This window comes from Ciconia boyciana, chromosome 1, assembly GCF_034638445.1.
Source record: "Ciconia boyciana chromosome 1, ASM3463844v1, whole genome shotgun sequence".
NCBI classification, from domain to species: Eukaryota; Metazoa; Chordata; class Aves; order Ciconiiformes; family Ciconiidae; genus Ciconia; species Ciconia boyciana.
The window spans coordinates 152,717,282-152,743,277 of NC_132934.1; the positions used below are offsets into that span (position 1 = coordinate 152,717,282).

At 48.4% G+C, this 25,996-nt stretch overlaps 1 long non-coding RNA gene across 2 annotated transcripts; it reads right to left on the reverse strand.

Annotated features, from left to right (window-relative positions):
* Window positions 1-10,068: 10,068 nt before the first annotated feature.
* On the reverse strand, window positions 10,069-24,935 carry LOC140646227 (uncharacterized). 2 transcript variants are annotated; one of them, XR_012040373.1, is made up of 4 exons: window positions 22,185-24,935; window positions 18,998-21,752; window positions 16,796-18,868; window positions 10,069-10,867 (listed from the first exon to the last, which is right to left on the reverse strand). It is a non-coding gene; the product is annotated as an uncharacterized lncRNA (long non-coding RNA). The 2 variants fall into 2 exon arrangements; XR_012040372.1 differs by having other exon boundaries at window positions 16,796-21,752.
* Window positions 24,936-25,996: the final 1,061 nt, after the last annotated feature.

Consider the following 25,996-nt stretch of genomic DNA (forward strand, 5'->3'; position numbering starts at 1 on the left):
AGAAATGTTTTATTTCCAAAAACTGCGTGCACATTTGGAGTCTGTTTAAATTCACAGTAGCCACTGGGGCAGTGTCTGCTGTTCAGAGTTGGACCATGGACGGAGATCCTTGTGAGTGTAAACCAATCTCTGTTGGGGCTGCTGAGTCCCATCCTTGGTGGTCCTCCCATCCCCACCCCTTTTCTTGGGTCAGCATTGCACCCATGGGACTCTGCAGTGAACTAGATTGGGCACCTGGGCCAGCCATAAACTACTCTGGCAAAGAAAGCAGTTATCGCTCAGCTAGATCAGCATCTTGAACTGGTTCCTCGTGTTATTACACAGCTGTTGCTGCTGCAAGGGAGGGATGAGACCATGTTGAAAGGACAGGAGGAAAGAGCTGAGAGCACAGCACCCCACATGCATATTGGCTCATGGACCTATGGAACCACCTTCTGAATAGGACATGTTCTGTGGCAAAACCTTGGGCATGCTGAGGTTTGCGCAAGTCAGTCTTCTGGAGCTTACCAGTTGTCTCTGGATACTCATGTGGATTAAGCTTTGGCTCTGAGGCATTGTGTGACAAGCTGCACTCAGTGGTTCTGTTGGGGGAGTGTTTGCAGGAAGGCTAGGCAACAGCCCCTCCAGGATAGAAAACTGTTGACCGGCTCATTCAGGAGTGTGTTAGTCTAGCTCATGTTCAAGGTCACTCCCACTGCTGTATCGGGCATCTCTGTCACCAGAACACGGATGTGCATTTCTGAGAAACCTCTGGAGAAGAGCTTCTGAAGGCACACTGTAGCTGAGTGACAGTAGTGGTTTAACAGGTAAACCACAGCCAGGAAAGAAAACCGAACTGATGGTGGAAGATACATCACCAGTGTCTTGGTGAAGGTGAACTTGACCACAATTACGCAAGTGTGTGTTTTTTGCTGAGGAATTGTAAACCTTGTTTTAAAAACAAACAAGGTTTTAAGTAAGATGAGGTAGTAAACTGACACGGGATTTGTAGGAAATGAGCAGTTAAATGCAAAATTACTGTAAGACCATTCCCTGGTCTGTCTCTTTTCTACTCAATCTCATTTGGTGTATACAATCATTTTGTTTTCCTGCTAACATGTCTTGGCTTAAGTCAATATGAAGTCTTTGAAAGCTGCTTTTCTTATGGCATAACTTAATTAGCAGGGTTGATGAGGGGGTTGTGTTAAAACTGGGCTTCCAATACTTGCTTAGCCTCTGTCTCCTGTCTGTCTGCAGCATATGTTTCTGATGTTATCTTCAGAAATACTCAGCAAATCCTGCCCACAAGACAGATGACTTGATAGGGACACTTGGGACAGCATCCCTTATATCTTGAATGAAGAAAATAACAACAACAAAAAAGGCATAGCCGTAAGCAAGCATGTCAGGTCAGTTCTTTCCTTCTCTCCTCTATCCCAGCCTGAAAGGCAAAAAAATGATTTTTGATGGAAAAAAATTTAGAAGCTGGGCTGTTCTCTCCTGAGACTCCTGAGGCCAAAGAAGATCCTTGTGCCTGTTTTCTCCCTCACTGAACCAGCACACTAGGGCACGGCTGACCTGGTGACAGGACCCAAGTGGCTGTGGTCTGTGTCCATTCCAGTTCAAAGCAGGTGCTGTCTCTGGCCAGGCAAATGTCTTTGTGCATTTCAGAAGTAGAGTTCAGACTGCAAGATTCGGCTGTGAAACTGCACACCCGAAGTCAAGTTTCCTGTTAGAGTTTCCTAAGGCAATGTATGGGAATTTAGTTGACAGGTAAAATCTTGTCACTCGTGTGTGCGTGTTTTCTAGGTGGATGGCGTAGAGATGGAGAGCAGCTGCTGCAGTGATGACAAATCACTATTCGGGCCTTTACATGCTGTGGCTGTTGCGTCTGAAGCTGTGCTGGGATGCAGTCAGTCGGGCAGCAGGAGTGACAAGCCTTGCACATGCCAATGATGTCTCAAAGCTCTGTTGGCACCAGTGGCACTTGGTTCTTCACCCAGTAAGATTTCAATGAGCTTTGTATATGGATGAGAGGGTTGAAGAACATGGTTCTTGTCTGGAAATGTTTCCTTGTCAAAATCGCCAAATGGAAAAAAAGAAAAGCATGATGTGCCATGGGCATGGCATGCAGTTAATGCAAAGAGCACCCAGGGCTCACCACACCCTTACAAGGCTCGTGGGAGTAAGTGTCAGTGAGTGCCATCTGAGAAGCTGTGAGAAACTGGTGAGAACTTCTGTCTACACAAGAAGATGATTTTGGGGCTAAGGTGGCTGGCTGTGTGACACAGCTGCCTGAGGCACTCGAACATTGATATGATTCCAGTCTCCATCCCTTCTCTGCAATACTCCACGCAGTTTCAAGGAGGTCATTTCAACACGTAATCCTGTAAGGGCTGTGTGAGAAGCTGGCCCGGATAGCAGGAGGATGCGTGAACCCTGCCAGTCCCCATTATTAGCTCCAGGAAATGGATGCTGTGGGAGGACTATGTTGTAGGGCAGTCCCGGACTGGGACTGATGCTGGGCAGTGCTTGGAGATAAAGAACAGCATCTTCCCACGAGTCACCTTCTGTATTCATTACAGCCGGAGACAAAGGCTAGCAGGCTGACTGGAAAAGGCATTTCTTTCTGGCTCTGAGCTAATGTCATTAAATAGTAAATAAATTATTCCGAAGCTCAAGTGGGTACCGAGGAAAAGACAAGGTTTTAAGACAGAAGCACTGTATTCCTACGTGTGTAAGATTCTGGATCAGGCTGTGTAAGAAAAGACTGGAAGGAACCATCACAGAGCAAATAATTGTTCTGGGTTCCTAAAACAACCTAGAAGAAAATAGGATCCTAGGAGATTCATCCTGAGGATAGAAAACAGCCCTCCTAACTTCTGAACAAATCACACATGCCTTTCTGTTTCCATTCCCATTTCTCATCTACTCTGTTTGAGTCACTCTGATTTACCTGAAAAATTCAAATCGTTGGGTTTATCATGTGTGCGCAGAGCTATTACTTTTAACCACAAAGTTGCTTGGTGTTAGCAGGTTTGCCTGAAAAGTTAATGTGGATGTGTTGATTAAACAAAAGGCTCACCAGCAGCCTGGGCTAAATATAAAGAATGTTTAAATGATAAAAAGGGAAATAAGCTTTTTACTAGTTTGAAAACGTTGCTATGCTGAATCTTACCAAAATCTGTGTACCCCAGATGTACACAGTTCTGGTTAATGTCGAGGGCAAATTCTCTCCACAAGTGTGGGGCCTGTATGGTGTCTGACTGATTGTACTAAATTCACTCAACATCTTTAACCTCTGTCGCAGTTGCACTGTTCTGCCCTAAAGCTGTCAAAAGGAAATATGTTTTTTATTACTCACTTGAGGCCACAACAAATATACTGCCTGGATATGGACTCTTATTCTTACGTGAAAACAAGTAAGTCTTGACAGAGGTGAAAACAGTGCACAGGATTGCCATCAGGTACCAGAGATGTGAATAAATAAATTTATTTGATTAAGAAAGGCACTTTGCATAAGTGTAGCCATGTATTTCTCTGGGGATGGAAACTAAAACTGTAGTCATCATGTTTGTGTAGAGAAATCTGCTGACCTGAATAAAGGAAGTGAATTTCATGAATTACAGGGGAAGAAAAAGGGAAATACTCACTTGATGAAAACAGAAACTGCACAAAAAAGGCCACCCTGAAACACCTTGTGTTTTGCTTTCTTTAGCAAGTTTTTCTGTGTTACAGCTCAGCTATAATTCCTACTTCTTATCCTCTCCAGAAGCTGTCCTCTGGTAGCCATGACATCCTATGCCTGTGATGGGAATGACTGGAGAGGCTCACAAGCTGAGAAAAGCAACTTCAAAAATAGACGGGCTCATCTGTGATGTCTGGAGATGCAAATGCTTCACCTCCCGCTGAGCCATGGTGTTATGAGGACACCTCCATGGTATGTTTTCTTCTGTGGTAAAGCCCCCTTAAAGAGATTCCTGTTCCCCCACCCTGGCTGTGGTTCAGCGTCCCATTAATAGCACTGATGCAATTAAATCAGTGAAATAATTGGGACTCATTAAAAGAGGGGGAGATTTTGGAAAAACCTGGACCATCTACCTGACCAGGTTTACAGCAGTCTCACAAACACTTGCATCAGCACACCTGATGAGGTGGGGACAAGCCACCCCAGACAGCTTTGCCACCAGAGCAAATGCATCTCCCAGCTGTGCTCCAAATCCATTTGCTTCCAGCACCATCCCACCTCATGCTCCCTATTGGAATCACCGATGCACGGTGCCATCTGTGATACGACCTTCTTCTGAAGCCAGTATTGCGGGTGTATACGTCCCCTCCCCCCAAAAATGCACTGTCGTTTAGGTGACCTCCGTCTTAATCTTTTGCATTGTCTATGTGTGCAGCCTGGTAGCTGCCCAGGGTCCTCCTGTTCTTCTAGCATGCGAACCAGGCAAAACCAGAGAGAAATTCAGCTCCGAGATCTGGCTCTTCCTGCTGGCACAGTACTATGTTTCCTCAGGGTTTACCAAGGAGCTGGACCTGTGATAGTTGCTCCGGCACCCTCCCCACCAGCCCTTTGCTGCCTTGAATTCCCCTGGTAAAGACCGCCACAGGCTCAAAGGCAGGTTTCCCACTGGAGAGCTGGGCCTGAACCTGGTTTGTCTGAAAAATGTCATCCTTTTTCACTCCAGAGAAGTCCCCTTGGCATAATTTCTATCGAAGGTGCCAGGAAGGGGGAATGGTAAGCAAAAAGCCCTCGTACAGAGCAGTTTAGAGAGCCCTCTGAAGGGACTTGGCACTGATTCTCAGCAGAGGGTAGCTGGTGCCCAAGTTATTTTGGTGTCAGAGATGGCTGATGCTTTCGCTTTATTTAGAAATTGTGAACGCAGAAGAGAGGGAATGAAGAAACCGGCAGGCCTGGGCCGGTAGTAAGCATCAGCCAGTTGTATTAAGAGGTGGAAGGCATGGAAATCCTCATGGGGGCTGGAGGAAGGGAAGACCCATCTTCCTGGGCTGGAAGGGGCCAAGTGCCTTGATGTTTGAGAGCCTGCTTGGCTCTTAGGGTGGTACCTGACACAGTCAGCGTAAAGCAAGAGCCAAGAGGCCTTGGGCACGCTCAGGCAGAAGAACTGGAGCTGGTTTTGCCCACCAGGCTCCCAAAGTTGAACGATGCTCCCCTAATCAAGCTGTTCAGTAATTCATTTTCTCTGCTCTTTCCCCCACCTGAGCATTTCCTGCCATGAGGGAGAGCTTTTGGTTCCTGTTGTGTTCCTCAGAGCAGCACCTGGGTGAAAACCCCATGAGCCACCAGACAGCCCTGTGTGCATGGACCATCTGCAGCTGCAGTGGCTGTCCACCTGCCTGGGGCCAGCAAGGAGGAGAGCGGGGCACTTCTCCCCTGGCTCCCTGCAGGTAGGTGCTGCAGAATGGGGCTGCTGGGAGTCCCTCCAGGCTCTGCAGGCAAGGTTGCTCTGCCTGACACAACTTCATCTGCCAGTCCTTCCTTCCTTCCTTCTTTCCTTCCTGGTTGGCCCTGCCCTTCCAAAACTGTCCCCATCTCTTCTCCCTGCCTGGTGTTCCTTGCCTCCATCCACCCCTGCTTCCTAGCACCTTCCTCTTGTCCCACGTGCCAGGCCCAGCCTGCTGCCCCTTCCCAAGTCTCAGACCTCTTGTTCACCACTGCCCTAGTCCTGGTTGCCATCAGTAATTAGAGAAAGACTTGGTGTGGAAGGGACCTCTGGGGTCCACCTCATCCCACCTCCCTCTCAGATGAGACAGATCTTTCGACTGCTTCTGATAGTACCTCTGTCTGTGAGGCAGCACTACTGTCTTCACTCGGTCAAGGAGGCCACTTGGGCGGTGATACAACATTGCAGTGGAGGAGGAAGGAAGCTGGTGAGCTCTCTGTGGAGTATTTTTATTTTTTCTTCCCTTACAAATACAATAACCGCAGTGCTGCTTGGAGCTGACGGGGTGCAAAAAGAAGTATTTCCATGCCATAGGCAATGGTGCAAGCATCCTTGTCTGTAAAACCTCACTCATCTGAATATTTGTATGTAGCAGGGGCTGAGCGTTCAAAAACTGAGATGAAGGGCTTTGAAACTGCACTAGTCAGAACTGTGTTTTCTTTTGCAGGGGATGGGGAATGATATTCCACTGAGTATGTTCATATAGAACTCTTACAGCACTGTTTGAGTGATGCTTAACCAGGCAATTTCTGACATCTTGTTGACATCCACAGGAAGCAAGATCTGTATTCCAAATTAATTCAGTAACAGCTATAAGACAAAGAAGATGGGATCTGTCTCTCCAAATGTAGCTTTCCACCGTGTAGATGCTGACATTTCAGTTAGTTGCTCAACCTCCTTTAATAGGTGGGGGGAAGAGAGAGGCCCCTCTGGAGTGTGACTCGCAATTTTAGATGCCTACCCTAGGATGAAATTCATCAAACCCTAAAAATTTCCAATTCCCTTTTCTTGACAGCGAGGAACCTGGCGTGATTGCTTCCAGCGTGTGAGCTTACAGTAAGACATCTAAAGCCGGTGAGGCGAACCCCACCCAGGGTGATAGGAGAGAAGCCCGGCTGCTGTGATACGCATTGTCACTCCTCTTCGCTCACCCTCATTGTGCAGCAGTGGTTTTCTTGCAAGCCCTGGTTCTCCTCCCAGGGTTTTTCCCTCCTGCCTTGGGTGCCACAGGGATGGCTCAGGCCACTAGGTGGGGGTGCTCTCATGCAGGATCCGTCCCACCACCCACAGCGCTGCTCAGCATCTGCTCTTCTGCAACGATCCCAGCCAGGAGAAGCCCATGAGCGCTTTTCTGTGAGCACCAGCACTGGCTCCATGCATTACCGACTCAGCTGGTGCAACGCCATTGACCCGCATGGGGTGCGAGGGCACCGTGGGTTCCCGTTGAACTCGCCAGAACACACTTTGCAGGCTTGAACTGGCTTTTTGTTCTTCTGCCTGCTGGGGCGGGACAGGACCGGACCTGGTCAGGTACAAAGCCGGAGCTGCTCCGACAGCGCCTCATGCACCATGCGGGCTGCCAGGACAAAATGCCCCCTCCCAAACAAGCTCCAACTGGCTGAGTGAATCTGAGCAGATAGGTTCAAGCCTTGCGTGGTGTGCCCACAGTGTTTTTAACTGGGTACTTGGTACCGGAAAAAAGGATATTGCTGCTTGGCAGAGGGCAGCCAGAGACGAGAAAGGTAAATCCCTCGCTGCCTCAGCACTGTCACATGGATCAAAAAGAGGACGGTGGCAATTCTCATGTGGTATCGCTTAGATCTAGGGCTCCCAAGCAGCAATGCATTTCCTGGTTAGTGCTTTCAGTTTACTTTGTACTTATTGTTGTATTGCATGGGTGTGATATCAATGTTATTTTAAGAATCTCCGCTACCCCAATTTGCCTGTTCTGTACTCTTTTCCAACATGGGAAGGGAAACCCACTTGAGTGGGTGAGCTGCACATCCTTATTGTTAAACTCACACTGGAAAACAACTGTATATTTAACTCCCCAGTGCCAGGAGCAATTCCCACGGTGTGGATCACAGCTTGGGAACCGTAGACCTAGAGGTGGCCCCATGGTCATTTCTGGGATGGCTGGGAAAAAAACCCAAGGCCACAGGGCCTTACAGCACTAGTACAGTAGCCATCGCATCCACGTTAGAGCTGGCCCAAAGGACTTACGTTTTGAAAACAGGTCTGAAAAAAGATTTCTAAAAAATGTGAAGGATACTGGCATTCTTAAATTTTGGAGCGGGGATATCCTCCTATTGTTTTTGCAAGCACTAGCAAAACAAGAATAATACCATATTTGATCAGTCTTGTGAAATATAATCAGGTGAAGACTTCTTTAGAGCCCCTCGGCTGTCTGACCCAGAACAACCATAAAGCACTTCCTTAAGATGGAGTAAGCGTCCTTTGTGTGTTACTGTTTCATTTGCAGGGGTCAGATGGGGTTATCTGGTGGTGCAGAGTCCTTAGCAGAGAGCTGCTGGCAAACCTTCTCCGCTTCTTTCCTGGCACCCAGGCCCCAGAGGAGCTGGGCTGCCTCCCAGGCTGGACGAGACAGGAGAAGCAGGAGAAATGAAGGAGCAATGCTGAACAGGCAACCATGCCTCAGGAGCTGCTCAGACCTGGCCTGGGGAGGGATCTGGACCTCAGCTGGATGGGGAGAAACTTTCTCTACCAGCCTTCTTTCACGTGCCCTCCCCAGCACCACACTTTCAGACCTCTTCCCTGGCATGCCTCTACCCAAACCTGACCTCCTCCAGCCCCTTCTGCTGTCACCGAGGAGGAGGAGATCTGCTCCTCTCACTGGGAGGAGCAGATCCTGCTCCCCACACGCTACCAGCCACCACTGGCAGGACTGTGCGAGCCCAGGGAGTTTGCCAAAGAGAGATGTGCCCAGCTGGCGCTGGCGAGGCTGTAACATGTGGAGCACCTCTCCAGGGCACATCCTGGAAGAGGCAGCATAAATCGTGCCGGCTGTGTGGCTTTTTCCCCCTGCTCTGCACAGATCAGCTGATTTCTTTTTGTTTGCACTGTGTGTTTTTCCCTGGAAGGCACGTGATGCTTGATCTGCAGATATCCTTTCTTAAGAAATGTTTGTCTGAGTTTCGAGCCAACGCTGGGACCTGGGAGTAGAGCACTTCTCAGCCAGCCCCTCCTCTGCAACACCACTAAATCGCAGCGGTTTGTGCCTTTCGCCTGGGCAGACACAGGGACAGGGCTGGCTGGAGGTGGGCTGGCAGAAACTGCGTGTTTGTGGAACAGGCTGCTTTCGGCTACGTTGTCAGAGACTGGATGTTTTATACACTGGCTAGCTGAGATGTCTGTCCTCAGATGCTGGAGCATCTCATCCTTGGCTGTGAGGGCTGACAAGAACCAGCTGAGAAGCAGATGCTAATTAAAACGGAAAAGCAGAGCTTCAGCCTGGTTTGTTCATATATCCAGGTCACCTTACACAGAGGACTAACACCCATTATAGGGCGCTGAGGTTGGTGCAGGGGGGCTGTGATCTGTAATGGTTGTTTCTAAAGGGCTACGTTGAAGCCATGCTCCTTTTCCTTCAACATGTAGCTTTGCATTTAGGTGAATATCTGCTCTCACCCCTATCTGCTACTTAGGTTCCTGCTGCTGGTCTGTCTCACACCCGTTTTCTGTAGCCTAAATTTTACCTCGCTCTTTCATCAGGGTCCTGCTTTTATAATACAGAGCAACAGATTTGGTGGGAAGGGCTGGGGGCAATGCAGAAAGTAAGTTCATCTTGCACCAGAGAAGTGGGTATGTGCTCAGACTGCTCTTCTCAAAATGCCTCTGTTGGAAATGCAAAAGAGGGAGAAGAAAGCAGTGTTAAATACAACATCCTTTCTCCTGCCATCTGTTTTGTTTTTCTTCTAATAGACACAGGTGAGATGACACTGGAAGATTTCCACTCAACAGAAAGTAGAGAGGCCATTTCCCACTAATGAGAGCTGTGTGTTACCGTGCATGTTTTCAAAGGCTGGGGAAGGCACCACTGAGCTAAAACTTTGCAGAAAAATTTCCCATGAATGAGAAGTTCTCTGAGATTGGCAACTGAAAAGGATGAAAAGGATGGGAGCAAATTCAGCGGTGAGAAACTTGCTGGAGGTTAAATCTTCACCTTTGCCACTCTCTGGAGAGTGCTGCCTTCGTGGGTGAGTGCGAGCAGAGTTGCGTGCTCTAGGAGTGGATCAATTTTTGCTTTAAACACTCAGCATAATGCACAAGGTAAACCACCTCTTCCTCAGGCACCAAGAGCCCCCCACCCAAACACTCAACATCCAGATATACTTTAGACTGCTCTGTGATAGTTAGGCTGTCCGGTAGTCTAGGACTCACTAACAGAGGGCTTTTTCCAACTCACTCAGGAGTAGGGATCTGGAAGGTGGCTCTCAGAGACGTTTTTGATACAATGAGTGTATGAAACACTGTCGTGGTTTAACCCCAGTCGGCAACTAAGCACCACGCAGCTGCTCGCTCACTCTCCCCCGCTCCCGGTGGGATGGGGGAGAGAATCTGAAAGCACAAGTAAGAAAACTCGTGGGCTGAGATAAGAACAGTTTAATAATTGAAATATAATAACAATAACAACAACAACAAAACCAATAATAATAATAATGATAGTAATAAAAAGGAAAATAACAAGAGAGAGAGAGATGAACAAAACCCAGGGAAAAAACAAAAAACCCCAAGTGATGCAACCGCTTACCACCTGCTGACTGATGCCCAGCCCGTCCCCGAGGAGCCAACTCCCCCCAGTTTCTATACTGAGCATGACAGCATATGGTATGGAATAGCCCTTTGGCCAGCTGGGGTCAGCTGTCCTGGCTGTGCCCCCTCCCAGCTTCTGGTGCACCTGGCAGAGCATGGGAAGCTGAAAAGTCCTTGACTTGTGTAAGTATTACTTAGCGACAACTAACACATCAGTGTGTTATCAACATTATTCTCATACTAAATCCAAAACACAGCACTATATTAGCTACTAGGAAGAAAATTAACTCTATCCCAGCCGAAACCAGGACAGTATCCACCCCTTATTCTCTACCATCTATGTCATGCCCAGGTTCTACCCTTTCTATTACATTCCAATTAATCACCACCACTTTTCCTGTCTTTTGATATATACACACAGATATTACTCCCTTGGTCTATGGGCCATCCCTCTAAAATGTCCGTGGAGTTCATTTAGTCCATGACTTTGTGTTCCATCTGTCAAAACAGTCTTTCAGGGCAGGAGAGATGGTGTGTGGTGTTGGATTGTTGCATGTTGAAGCCAGTTCTGGTTCCATCATCACTGTACTTTGCTCAGTTTCATCAAAGTTCATTCTTCATTAATCTGCGTGGTTCTCACTGTAATACTGTTGATATGATATATAATAACCATAAAAGTGATGACATACAGTATTGTATAGTAACTAACGTCATACATACCATAATATCAATAAACAATAGTTCATTGGCTATTTTCACACAAAATCAAATCCCCTTGAGGTACACATTGGACTTCCCCATCCTTTCACACCAAGTGCACCCGAGTCCTTGAGCAAAAGCAATGCCACGAATGGGTTTTCCTTTGCCCGAGGCAGGAGTAACCCAGACTGTCTTCCCCAGCATAATTTTTATGTGCACTACAGGGACTTTATCCCCTTCTACACTACGTGAAAGTTTTGATGGGGCAGGGCCAGCTCTATTGGCAGATCCCCTAGCGTTCACTAACCAGGTGGCTTTTGCTAAATGTGTATCCCAATGTTTGAATGTCCCAGCACCCATTGCTCTCAGTGTAGTCTCTAACAATCCATTGGATCGTTTGATTTTCCCAGAGGCTGGTGCACGATAGGGGATGTGATATACCCACTTAATGCCGTGCTCTTTGGCCCAGGTGTCTATGAGGTTGTTTCAGAAATGAGTTGAGTCCCGTTGTCTGACTTGATTCTTTCTGGGGTGCCATGTCGCCACAGGACTTGCTTTTCAAGGCCCAGGATAGTGTTCTGGGCAGTGGCATGGGGCACAGGATATGTTTCCAACCATCCGGTGGTTGCTTCCACCATGGTAAGCACATGGTGCTTGCCTGGGCGGGTTTGTGGGAGTGTGATATAATCGATCTGCCAGACCTCCCCGTATTTGTGTTTCAGCCATCGTCCTCCATAGCACAGAGGCTTTAACTGCTCGGCTTGTTTGATTGCAGCGCATGTTTCGCATTCATGGATAAACTGCCCATGGTCAAGTCCACCCCTCGATCGTGAGCCCATCTATAGGTTGCATCTCTTTCTTGATGGCCTGAGGTGTCATGGGCCCACCAAGCTATAAATAATTCACCCTTATGTTGCCAGTCCAGATCCACCTGAGACACTTCAATCTCAGCAGCCTGATCCACCTGCTGGTTGTTTTGATGTTCTTCAGTGGCCCAACTCTTGGGTACGTGAGCATCTACATGACATGCTTTTACAACCAGGTTCTCTGCCCAGGCAGCAATATCTTGCCACAATGCAGCAGCCCCGATGGGTTTGCCTGTGCACTGCCCGTTGCTCTGCTTCCATTGCTGTAACCACCCCCACAGGGCATTGGCCACCATCCATGAGTCAGTACAGGGACAGAGCACTGGACACTTTTCTCGTTCAGCAATGTCTAAAGCCAGCTGGATGGCCTTCACTTCTGCAAATTGGCTCGATTCACCTTCTCCCTCAGCAGTTTCTGCGACTTGTTGTATAGAACTCCGTACAGCAGCTTTCTATCTCTGATGCTTTCCCACAACATGACAGGACCCACCAGTGAACAGGGCGTATTGCTTCTCATTTTCTGATAGTTTATTGTATAGTGGGGCCTCCTCAGCACGCATCACCTCCTCCTCTGGTGATATTCTGAAATCTTTGCCTTCTGGCCAGTCCATGATCAATTCCAAGATTCCTGGACGACTGGGGTTTCCTGTTCAAGCCCGTTGTGTAATCAGTGCGACGCACTTACTCCATGTAGCACCAGTTGCATGATGTGTAGAGGGGACCCTCCCTTGGAACATCCAGCCCAGCACCGGCAGTCGGGGCGCCAGGAGGAGCTGTGCTTCAGTACCAACCACTTCTGAAGCAGCTCAAACCCCTTCATATGCTGCCAATATCTCTTTGTCAGTTGGAGTATAGCGGGGCTCAGGTCCTCTGTATCCCCAACTCCAAAACCCTAGGGGTCGACCTCGAGTCTCCCCTGGTGCTTTCTGCCAGAGGCTCCAGGTAGGGCCGTTCTCCCTGGCTGCTCCCTGGTGTAGAGCACACGTTTTACATCTTGCCCTGCCTGGACTGGCCCAAGGGCTACTGCATGAACTATCTCCTGTTTAATTTGTTCAAAGGCTTGTCGTTGATCAGGGCCCCATTTGAAATCGTTCTTCTTCTGGGTCACTTGATAGAGAAGGTTTACGATCAGACTGTAATTTGGAATATGCATTCTCCAAAAACCCACAACGCCTAAGAAAGCTTGTGTTTCCTTTTTGCCAGTTGGTGGGGACATGGCTGTTATTTTGTTGATCACATCCATTGCGATCAGACGACGTCCATCTTGCCATTTTATTCCTAAAACCTGGGTCTCCTGTGCAGGTCTCGACCTTAGTTCGTTTTATGGCAAAACCGGCTTTCAGGAGGATTTGGACTATTTTCTTCCCTTTCTCAAAAATTTCTCCTGCTGTGTTGCCCCACATGATGATGTCATCAATGTATTGCAGATGTTTGGAGCTTCTCCCTGTTCCCGTGCAGTCTGGATCAGTCCATGGCAAATGGTAGGGCTGTTTCCCCCCGGGGGCAATCGATTCCAAGTGTACTGGACGCCCCTCCAAGTGAAAGCAAACTGGCACCTGCACTCTGCTGCCAAAGGGATTGAGAAGAACGCATTAGCGATATCAGCTGTGGCACACGACTTGGCTGCCTTTGACTCCAGTTCGTATTGAAGTTCCAGCGTGTCTGGCACGGCAGCACCCAGCGGCAGCGTGACTTTGTTCAGGCCACGATAGTCTACTGTCAGTCTCCACTTTTGCACTGGCCATATGGGACTGTTAAAAGGTGAACAAGTCTTCCTGATCACTCCTTGGCTCTCCAGTCGACAACTCAGCTTATGGATGGGAACCAGGGAGTCTCAGTTGGTGCCATATTGCCACCAGTGCACTGTTGTGGTAGCAATCAGCACCTGTTGTTCTTTGCCCCTCAGCAACCCCACAACAGAAGGGTCCTCCAAAAGACCGGGCAGGGTGGACAGCTGTTTAATTTCCTCGATCTCCAAGGCAGCTATACCAAAAGCCCACCGGTACCCTTCTGGGCCCTTGAAATACCCTCTCCTGAGGTATCTATGCCAAGGATGCACGGAGCCTCTGGGCCAGTCCCAATGGGGTGCTTTGGCCACTCATTCCCAGTTAGACTCACTTCAGCCTCCAGTACAGTCAGCTGTTGGGATCCCCCTGCACTCCAGAAATACAGAGGGGTTCTGCCCCTATACAGCTTGATGGCATTAGGGTACACTGTGCACCGGTGTCTGCTAGAGCCTTGTACTCCTGTGGGTCTGATGGGCCAGGCCATCAGATCCACACAGTCCAGTAAACCCGGTTGTCCCTTTCCTCCACGTGGCTGGAGGCAGGGCCCTTCTAATTCTGGTCATAGTATCCATTGCCCATTTCTTGTACATATGAGTCAAGAGTTCCTTCAGGAGTCTGGGGACTCTGTCTGGGGAACTGTCCACTGGAAACTGGAGCAGCAATTTTCCTGGAAGAAGCCCCTTGTGTGATTTTTTTTCCTTGCAACTCAAGTACCCATGCCTCTAGGGTCGAGGTAGGTTTTCCATCCCACTTCCTCATGTCCTCTCTGTGGTCACGCAGGTAAAACCACAGGGTGCCCGATGGTATGTACCCTCTATATCCTCTCTCTTGAGCAGAAGAACACTGACTCCTAATAGCTGATATACTGGTCTGTACAGGTGGGGAGTAGGACCTATCCTCTTTGAGTTGCTGGACCAGTTTCTCCACAGCTGAGATGAGGGAGGAAGAGAGACTTTCTTCGTATTCCCAGAGTTGGTAGCCGCTTCATCCACCGTTGGACCCTCTCTGTCTTTCCAGGTCAGTATTGCCAATGACTTGGCATATGACGCTGGTGCTCTCCGTACCAACTTCTGCCACATGGGTTGTGTGCACCGGACTTCATCTGGATCTTTGGATAACTGCTTGTTGTTCAGGTCACTATAAATCACCTCCAGCATGGCTAATTCCCTCAGGTACTGGATACCTCTCTCCATGGTGGTCCCTTATTAACTCTATCCCATCCGAAACCAGGACAAACACATACATCAGCCCAAGAGTCACACACGCTTTCTCTTGTTAAATGGGTTTTAAAAGCTTTACCCTCAGGGTTTTGAACTATCAGCAAACAAAATGAGACTCAGATTCAGTTGTGAGGGCTTGGTGGATTATGCTTTGCCCCCAGTAATCCCTCCAGCATCCTGTGTCCTCCTCTTCCTTAAGCCACTCTCCTGCCCGAAGGCTTTGGGAGGCACGAGGGGAGCATACGCACACCGTCTCCACCAGATACGAAGGATCCCACCTCACATCATCCCTGAGGGCTGCTGGTGATGACCGCCTGGCTGCTGGTGATGACCGCCTGCTTGAGCCCTGAGCAAACTGTAAGCACTCACTCCTGAGCACGATGCATTTCTGCTGTAGAAGTGGAGAAGCAGAGGCGATCTGTCACTGCTTGTATACAGCTCCTGACCCCATGGAGCTGCTTCTAGGGCAAGTCCAGGAGACACGACTTCAGTGCCCCTGATGACCTGTGGAGTCAGGCAGGGTAAGTCACTGGCACTGGTCGTCATTCAGTTCCCTTGGACCAGAGAGGAAGCAGCATCCTGCTCAGCTTTCCTTGATGAGAGGAAGGACCGTGTGGTCTTAGACCCTTTCAAATCCTACCAAAACTAAGAGTTGGCATCTCAAGCTGAAAAATAACACCCCAAGACCCTGCTCAGCATGGCACAGCAGTTCCCAAACTTGTCTGTTGCCTACTCCATTTTTTGTTGAGCCACTGGTCCTACAAATCCGCTGGGCAATGTGAGCTTGTGTCTGTACAACTCTGATTTGAAAGGTGCAAAAATAGCCACAGGCTCCATCGTTGCCATTGTTAGCCTAAATTCAGTAGAGCCAAATGCAGGAGAATTGCGTGATGGGGGACATTTATGTACCCTTATCACACATGTGCATTCAATAATGCTTGCTCACTGCCACCACTGTCTGCAGCTGGTATGTATCAACAGCATCGAATGGGGCTGTTGCAGTGTTTTAACTAGAGGACTGTTTTTCACTGAGATATTCAGAGGATTAGAAGGAAGTAGAGTGTGAGATTTTTGTCTGCCAGCTGACCCTTCGGTGAGGGGGGTCTGAAGGCGCCGTGTCTGTCGAGTGTAAGAATTGTGAAAGAAATGAGAAAGCTGCCTTCCTCCAAAACCTCCCAGCAAACCTTCCCGCAGACAGGCTGCCAGAGGGCTGAACACGCCGAGCAGTGCTGACCCCTGAGGGCTGCCACTTAGTCCTCGGTGGTGTAGGGCTGTCTGCAGCACAGCTGCTCCAGCTCAGACTGAGGCATCCAAAAAGTATTCCAAGGTCACCATAGCTTTCCTTCCCATACAGCTTGCCTCCATGTCAGCAGCCCTACGGTGTTTGTTGGAACTACAGGTCATTTTCCATCTTATAAAGCATGAGGCTTGCTGCTGAATAGTTGATAGCCTGTGTAAAATCCCCTGTTTCCCCCATCGTTCTCTAGTAACATTTTCCCCTCTCTGCCCTGCCTCCATCAATGGGACTGACATGTTTTCTTCCAAGTTACCAGCGCACATCTGCCATCAGCTTCCCATGCTCATGGGAAGTCTTGCTGTATTCCTCAAAAGCACGACACTGTCTCTTGCTGCAACCAAATCAGTCACTGCCATCGTCAAACCAATTGTACGTCAGATACGGCAGCAACAAATATGGGGTAATGCTTGCAGTGCCTCTGGCAGTGCTACACAGGGAAGTAAATCTCATCAGATCTCAGCACAGCCTGTGTCCCTAGAAGGTCTGGAGAGCATCATTTCTTTCTGATGTAAATGTCTTCTAGGGCTGAAGACCTTCATCTGATATTCATGCAACCTCCCTGAAATGCTAAGGGTAGTGTTGCTTTAATTGCCTTTGAATAGGTCTCATCGACCTTGCAGCTGCAGATGGAAATAGCTTTTCATCAATCTTTCTTTTTCTATTCTTTTCCCTGAGATCATTTTTACTGGAGAAATATGTCACTTACAGCAATGGGCTTGCAGGGGGCCAGCAAGGTGTCTCTGCAAGCTGGATTTCTTCACCCTCTTCTGACCAACTGATTTGCTTGGCAACAGCATATAAAAACAACACGGAGGGGCTGCCTTGGAGGAAAGTGGTCATCCTGTAGGCCATGATCTGATGTTTTCCAGACAATGTCTCTATCTGGCAGCAAACTGCACTCTTCTCCAGTTCTTCAACATCTTCTAAAGGCGGATAATATAATCGACCCAGTTGTCCAGGAACTGATTTGCCAGTTCTTCCCAGTTTCTACCTATTTTTTCATGGACTTAACCAAAAACCACATTAACCCTTTTGGCTACAGCCTGAAACTAGGAGCTCAAATTCAGTTCCCCACTCAAATCTGTAAATATTTTTTAGAGCCCTTGCTTTCCACCTCCTCACCCTCTGAGCCTGTTCAGCTTTCTCTGTTCATCCTCTGTCTCCCAGGAAGCTGTGTGGTGGGGCTGGCTGTAGACAGCACCCATCTGCTCAGAGCCTGGTAGAGTCAGCATTCACCAGCACTCGCCAGGTGCCCAGAAACACCCTGGGAAAGGGCGTGATGTGAGCACGATCAGTAAAACGCTGATTTTCATGTAAGAAATTGGAAAGATCATAGAGAGGAAAAAATGGCCAAGAGAGGTAGGCATGGCCTGACTCATCACCAAAACTGAATTAGCACAGTGGTTAACCTAATCTCTTGATCTGGTCAGTGTAGAATGACAGGCGGCTTGTGCCTCCAGAAGCACTGCTTGTAAAACTGAGGCAGATTAGCTTTGGGTTTTGCTATGAATAGCTCAACGGTGCTATGTCATGGCTAGACAGAAAACTACTGTGCCCTCCTATTTCTCTTTAATTTTTTACTTCTCCTGCAAGTGATAGACAGGGTTTCCCTTACCATGGGCGTGTGAGACTCTTGCTACAGGAGTCTCTTACCCATAGACAAATATTCCAAGCACATCCAATGTATCCAGCTGCATACACTGGGATTTTTTTTTTTTTTTTTTGGGGGGGGGGGAGCAGGGGGAGACTTAAAAGGTGCAAGGTTCACAAAGTACTTCTGTTGAATATAAAGTTTCTGTTTGTCATTTTCCTTTTACCTGGTGCAATGTTGTACCCGTCTCAGACGGGGAGCTCTTTGGCACAGGGACCGCTTCTGAACTCTGTTGCCCAGCTCCCTGCAGGAGAGGCCCCAGTGGTGCAGCCACCAGAGCTGGCTGGCATTGCAGCTGGCCCCTACAAACACCATGCCTTATCTTGGGGAAGGCGAAAGAAAAGAACAAGCCATAAAGAAACTGCTCAAGGCCTCTCAATAAGTTGCCAGTGGAGGCCTGATTATTTTGTTCTTTCCCCCACTGGATGCCACCTGTCTTCTCTTCCCTTCAGTACTACCTGGAAAAATATCAAGCGTCAAAGCACACTAGGAGATACTCATGATTTGAAAAACTGATCTGGCCTGGAAAGCTCTCATTCTCATTCACTAGCCTGTTTCCAGCCCTGCTGCAGAGTATTTCTATGCTGCTAAATAAAAGAGGACCGGGGACCCATCATGAGGCCAATGCCTCCCACCTGCCCCATGTTAGGCAGATTTAAGCCATGCTGGTTGCTTCCACACTGTTTCACACTGGTCCTCTGAACCACAAATGCTACCTCTTTGACCCAAAGACATATTTTTGTTTAGCTGTCTCCTTTTGGTGCAAAGGGTCAGAAATAACTTGAGGCCCCGCAGTGCAGCCCCCCAGCCAGGTGCTTTATAGCCGGACACCAAAGGTGGGAGTGTGTCCCCCTGTTTTGTGAACTAACAGCTGCAGTGGCTGCAAAGAGATGCAAAGCCTGTGGCAGCCGGAGAGTTGAAGTCTGCAGAGCGAAGCCTGGAGTGGTTCCCCACCGACTGAGGCTGGCTGCAGCTCCTCTGGGAGCAGCAGTCATCTCTCCTTCATCAAATTAGCCATTGTGAGAGCCCTGTCAAGAAAGCTTCTCTGGAGGGCGGCAGACAGGGTAATAGTTGTCCAGTTCATGCCCACGAAATGAGCGCTGTTTGCCAGAAGCTCCTCCAGTGGTTCTGTAAAAGAGTAGAGCAGCATATTGCAAAATGAGCCCCATACACACCATATTGGACCTGATAAGATGCACGATTTTGGGGTCCCAGTGACAGAGACACATCAGGTATTTATGAGAGAAAAATAGTCACCCTTTGGGGGAAGGTTGCGTTGAGACAATCTTCTGTAACTGGTGTCTTCCTGCTGCTTTCCCGCGGAGATGCGGCACACACACCTTGTTAGCTGAACTGACAGAGAGTGCAGTCCCACTGAAGGCCAGAGCCAAGTAGCTATAACAAATTGTTTGAAACTCTTTATTTTTCATAAGGTTTTGTTTACCAGCATACAGGAGCTAGATGGGGGAGCCACAACCGCATGTTGGCACTACCACCATCCTCGGAGCTGAGCTAGAGAACTGTCCTCCACTGATGGCCTCTGATTTTTCTATCAATCAGTCTTCCGACCTATGTCGAAAATACTCAGTAGTTTGGGCCTATCACCAGTGCTAACAGCACTCTGCCTTCCTGAGCATCCCTCCCAGCAGAGGCACAGGGCAGGAGATGTTATGAATGGAAACAGGCCTGGGGACAAGACGCCAACCTCTTTGAAATTCGTTGCTTTTGGCAATTGCTAAGTGAGCGCTTCTGTTTGACGAGAGCTTCTTGGTGTAGCCCAAAAGCAGCAGACAGCCCCGGAGATGTTTGCCCCAAGGCAGGGGCTGCTGGAGCAGCATCACTGGAAAGGAGGATCCGTGAAGGCTAAGGAAGGGTCGCTTCTCAGCTGAACATGAATGAAGGCTTATTTGGCTGAGGAAGGCTCCTCCCCTCCCTGTTTTGGGACCTTGAAGAAGGATTCAGTGACTTACAGGAAGATTTACACTATGTCCCAGCACTGCTTGCTTCCTGGCCGTGGGGACACGCAGTTTCCAAGAATCCCACGAGCTCGTGTGAGAGGCACCGAGCCACCGCCTGGCAGGAGAGGTGCTGGCTCTGCACATCCATGCAGCCAGTGAGATGGGGGAGCCCGGCCAAAGTACTTTTTCAGCATGTTTTTCTTTCAAAAAACATTCAGAAATATTAATTTAAACTGACAAGTCTAAGTCACTAGAAAGCCCCACGGAAAAGGCTCTGTATTGCTCATGTGGGAGCCTCTTGGCTGACATGTGGTGTAGAAAGTTTCAGTCTTCTGAGAGGATGGGTTTAATGTTAGCTTGACTTCTTTTTTTGTGGTGTCAATGCAGAGAGATGCAATAATTATACTGCTTTTGCACAAGTGCAAAATTCCGGCAGCCTCAGCTTAAGAAAATAAAACACTAAACTTTAAATTGCAAAATAGGATCCAGTTGCTCTTGGTATAAAAAAAAAATGAAATGCTCAAGATATTAAAGTTGAGAACAGAGCTTTCCTGTTTTCTCCTATTTATCTGCTTTGATGTGCTCATAGCTACTGAAACAATGGAGCGAGCAGGGAATAATAAAACTGATTAACTCTAGAAGCGAGTGTAGATCAACTGGCAGCTATGACATTTCTCCAATATCACTGCACTTCATAATAAATCTGGGTCTCCAAGGACCCCGTGACTGAAGAACACACGCAGAGAGCATTTACCATGATGGTGTGTGTAAGCAAGTCGTTTGGATGTACAAATATCCCTCTGTATCCCACTGTCTGCCAACAGGTCCCCATTGCATACCTACACCAAGTGACACTCAAACCAAACTAGGTGTGGTATTGCATGCAAAAAAAAAAGACAAAAAAAAAAAAAAGAAAAAAAAGCCCGCAGGATAAAGCACACAGCATAAGCAGCCAGAAATACAAACCGCATGTTCTCCGGCACTGCTTGCCAATGTTTCGTGTGTCTCCGACTCCTAAACATTTCCCTGTGGCAGCGTGGGTTCCCTGCATTTATTTACTTCCATGAACAATAGCCTGCCTTTTCTTAGCTGTCTTTCAGGGACTCTTGAAAGGCAGTCATCCCCTGGAAACCATCATCCTCCAGAAGGGACCTGTGACGAGAGCCACGGTGCAGCATGACCCAGGCTGCAATGCTGCAGAATAAAGGGGTCTCAGCCATGGGAGCTGGAAATCCTATTTTTCAAGACTGTTCCAGCTGTTATATGTACCAGCAACCTCCAGAGAAGAAAGAAAATAGCTTTTACATACTTTTCCTGATTTATTTTGTAAATCAGAAAAAGCTGGTGTCCTGAGTTAGGGGCATGAGTAGTGGAGCCAGGCTGTGTGAGTGAGACCCCGGCGATTACAGAGACTTCTCTCATTATATTCCCTGTCCCTGCTGTGATGAGTTTGCATAGGATCCTGCCTTAGGACAGCCCTGGCCGGACCCCACTTCTTCAAGCCCATGGTGCGGTGGGGACATATTTTCTCACAGTCCAACAGTGTTATGCTACATTGTGCTGGACCAGTGGGGTCTTTGGTGTTTTGGATGAGGATCAGCGAGTGACAGTCCTACTTTTCTCCTTTGAGCTTTTACATCAGCAAAATTCCCTCTCCAAGCTGCTGATGCTAGGACGGCTGTTTGGGTGGCTGCCCCTGCAATCCTGAATGAGGAAAACCCTTCTGAGAGCCTCTGTCCTGCTCTACAGGAACACCCCTCGCACATCCGCTCAGGTCAAGGCGTGTTCCCATTAGCATCAGCCCTGGCATGCTGCATGGTGTGACCTTCTTCCCCTGGACACTGCATGGCATGTGCGTGCCAATCAGTCTGAGATGTTTCCCCAGCTCATGGCTCATCTTCCCAGTTCGCTGTAGATATTCAAAATCAGAGCAGATTTCACAGCCTAACTCTCTGAAATGCTGCCCTCACGTCAGGTAGTAGTCTGACATTAACTCCTTGATTATCCCTTCCAGTCTTTGTGGATATCTCTTTGGAAAGCTCACAGAGACCATCCTGAAAGAAAATGTGGTGGGGTGTATGAACTCAAGCCAAAATAGAACAGAATAGAACAGGAGTGACAGAAAGAGCCTAGAAAATACAGCAAAGATTGAGGGACCTACACATTGACGAAAAATTGAACATCCAGAGTTGTTTCAGCCACAAAAACACAAGAAGTGAGAGGGACTGGCACATTAAATAATGTACAGAATATAAGGAAACCCCATCAGTTAGCTTTTGTCCAAGCACATTACAGTACCCAATACAGATTATAGTTGGAAAGCAGTGTACTTTTAGGAGTATAAAGTACAAAACCTATTGATGCAACAGCTTCTACGAATGGCAGCTATGTCAGACGCAGTGCCAAGCCTCTTTTTCACTGTACTTCTATTTATCATCCACCACTGCTTTATATTTTTATCCTTTTACCAGATGTTCACTGCATACCTTACTCACAGACGTCTACAGTACTGTGAGCCACCCCATTGCGCTCCTCTGGTGAATGTCCATCCCACCTGTGCATCCCATCTGGTTTCAAACTTCCAGAGGTTCAGGGTCTTTCTTCCAGTCCCGCTGGCACGGTGCCTCATCTTGGCCGTTGGCAGATGTCTCAGGACTTGGGAGGCCCTTGGCTCTGCGTGTGGGTTTGTGTGAATCGGGGGCACCCAAAGCAAGTGGGAGGTTCAAAACCACAGGGGTGGTTCTTCTGTTAGTGACTGGCTCAGAAACGGTGTTGGGCTGGATGGACCTTGCTTTGATGTGTTTTGACCATTCTGAACTTCCTGTGCCCAAGAACAGCTTCGATATCCAGCCCCCACTTGTCTTCACACTAACTCCAGTATGTCTTTCCCAGAGACCCAGTACAAGGTTTCCTCTGGTTCAGTAGCTCCTTCAGCCTCCCTCTCCTTGGGAGAGGAGATGCCATTGCCAGGCGCTTTTGTCAGCTTTCACATGAGGGAGACTCTTGTAGATCTCCTGGTCTTCAGCCTACTGATCTCTCTGAAGTTTCAAAGTACTTCTCTGGGTATTTTTCACTGGAATGTTTTCAAACTACTGCCCAGTTTGAAAGCTATCACTCCACTCATTATATGAAATACTGTGATGGTTAAGGGAATGCAGATGATGCAAAGGAGTTTCTGAACCAGAGGCACTTCAGTCATAGACAAAGCTCAAAATCTGCAGGTCTGAGGGGAAAAAACACTCCAAGCAAACCTCTCCCCTTCCTCCCTGTGCCAGGATCCTCGCTGCTGTAAGACATCTCAGGGGTTGTTTAATGTCCATCTGGGCACATCCGGCTCTGGTCTTTCTACTCAGTCCCCTGCTTCCTGCTGTACATGAGATTTCCTCCCAGGTTTGCGGAGATCTGTCTATGGAAATGTTTCTCGTCCGGTCTCCTCTGCTAGAGGGCCTCCAGGGCAGATCCGGACTCCCCCTTAGCAGAGCTGGTTTCTCAACTTCAGCCTCTTCTGTGAGAGCAGCTGGGAAAATGGTTTCCCTACATTGGAGGCAGGCAGCTGCCCTGGGATCGGTGCTGGTGGCCACTAAAATTTAAGCCACTCGATCAGAGCTGAGACCATTTTTCCTCCTTTTCAAACTCTCTGTTCTACTGAGGGAGAGAAGCAAGGCTTCCCAAGGCTTTCCGTGAGATCACCTTGTTCCCAGCAGAGATGACACCTCGGTGGAAAACGCAGATTCACACCAGTTCAAAGATCCTAATATTTTCCACAGAGGAACTCCCTCTGGATTAGAAAGTCAGTGGTCGCAGGAGCAAGGACTCCACGTTGCCCACATCCCAGTGACTGGCTCAGCTGGTTTCCTTCAGGGTGAGTGCAGGAGGCTGCAGCCCTGCCAGGGGCTCAGTGCTGGGCTTTTGTCTGTGCGAGTTCCTGAAGGCTGGTCGGGCAGGAGCCCTCGGTGTAGCTGCGTATCTTCATATGCAACATCAAGTATGAAAGAAACACTGAAAATAAGAAGGCCATGTTTGACTGCAGCATGTAAATGCATTTATATCTTCAGCAATTGTCTTGAGAAAGGTTATTAATCTTCAGCAGATTTTATCAGGAGCAAGCTGTCTTCTGTGAAAAATTTTGTTTTTCTTTCCCCAGTTCCGTTACCAGATGCAATACTTAGCAAAATTCCCTCCATACCTGTGGGTTGGCAGCTGCGGTGCACTGTGTTCCCCCCATCTGCATGGCTTTTGGGTTATTTGGCATGTTTCAAGTCTGAACCCTTTTTAAAAAAAATATGCAACACAGCTGATTTCCTCTGGGCTACAATAAGAAAAGTGTCTAAAAAAAGCCATCCTTCCAAATCCATATTTTTGATGGTACCATCAGTTTTGTTTTCCTGTTTACTTTCATTTATACTCACTACAGCAGCTCTTCTCTTTACCATGTTCAACAGAAACAGGTAAAGTCCAGGTTACAGTCCAGGTTACGATGAGATGCTTTTAGAAAGCAGCCGTGTTAACTATGCAGCACTTCCGCAGCACCAGAGATTCATACCTAGCCCACCTTAAAACAGTTAATTCTCAGATAAAGCCCAAGGGAGCAGCCTGTGAAGATCACCCATGGAAAGCACCTTCGTGACCATGTATGTCACATATGTGGCACCATCACTTGGTCCCTCTCGGTGACCAGGTGAAGTGGTGCCACATGGATGTAAAAACCAGGAAAAAGAAGTTTTAGTCAATGTAACTGTTCTCCTTCTCCTATATGAAAACTGGACCTGGTGCAACTTCTGGCCTAGGCTGGAGAAAGCCCAAAGCTAAGAGGAGCATCTCCTTCTCCTCGGTCCCGTGCCACACACCGTCATCTCACTCCTTTTGTCACCCGGCGGTGATAAAAGGAACGGTTGGCTTGAGTTTAGACTTAGTTCAGCAAGAAAATGATCTTTTGTCAGGAAAGGCCTTTCTGTCTGTCATGCTGGTTCATAAATCAGCTCGTCTGGTTTATGGGCTTCTTGCGCAGAAGGGCAGCCGAAGGCTGTGCGCAGTGTACAGCTGAAAGACGCTGTTTATAACCCTAGGAAAACAAAGTTCATAACGTGCTTTAAGCTGCGTGTGTCAGCTGATGATTTTTGCAGAACACAATATTATTTCCTACTGAAGACAGAAGCTGCTTTTTCGTCTCTCCTTCCACCTTGTGTTAATCGTGCTTTGTTGTCTTGCATCCTTGCTGCTCTCCTGTCCTCTTAGGTTCATTTTGTCCCTCTTGACAAAGAAACCAGGTTTGTGGCCTGGAGTATTTATTTGCAGCACCCTGATAGCTGTGGTTTTCTAATATCTGTACTGGTCTTGGGAAGAGAGCAAAAACTAATACCTATGGGGTGAAATCATGGCTCGGTGGAAGGCAATGGCAGCGTTCCCGCCAGCTTTGCTATGGCCAGAATTTCACCCCGGAGGGCCTGGGGAACTAAATATCTTCACCGTCTCCTCTAACTGCCTGCCTCGCTGCTGAACCAGGAGCCCACAGAAGTGCCCGTCAGCTGCTGCCGCCACACGACCCCAAAAGAAAGGAAAAAGAGGTCTGGTGGCTGCTCCAGGGCCAGACTGCTCCCCTGTTTAAACCCTCAGCTATTGCTTTTGCTTCTCTTTGTCCCCTAATTCGTTATACCAGCAGTGACGCTAACGAAGCTCGGCTTGTGCCGCTGCAGCGGGGAGGAGGGCACCGGTACCTGCTTCGGCTGGTCCCTGCCTCGGGACCCGCGGGCTGGCCGTGCTGGCATGGAGCTGCCGGACACGGGCATGGAGCCAGGCCTGCAAAACAGCCTGCTCACGTTCTCAGTCCACCTCACTGAATGTGCAGTCGGGAGGGCGCGTCTACAGAGATTTGCTCCCTAAATTGCTTTTTGCAGCTCCGCGTTGTCTCAAGATGCTCCCTCCTGCCAAACTCTTTAGTCCTTCTCATGTCTGGTTTAACTAAGCCTGGTTTAACTAAGCCTGTTACACCTGGGGACGGTGTCGAGCCTCTGCCAGCAGAGCCGCCCCGCCATGCGTCCCCAGGAGCCGGGCTACATGCGAGTGATCCAGCTCAGCTTGGGTCTGCAGCAGGTCGGGTTTTGGCCTGAGCTGCTGGGTACACCTCCCAGTGTGGTACATGATACCCAAGTCTTCAGCATCCCAGTCCTTCACCCAGGACAGTTTGTGTGAACACAAATCAAAGGACAGTTTGGGAGAGCTGATATCCTCTCTAGTTGGCTATTTTAGTGCTGTTGGTAAGGTTATAGCTGTTAACCATCTTGTAGGATACGGTTTCATG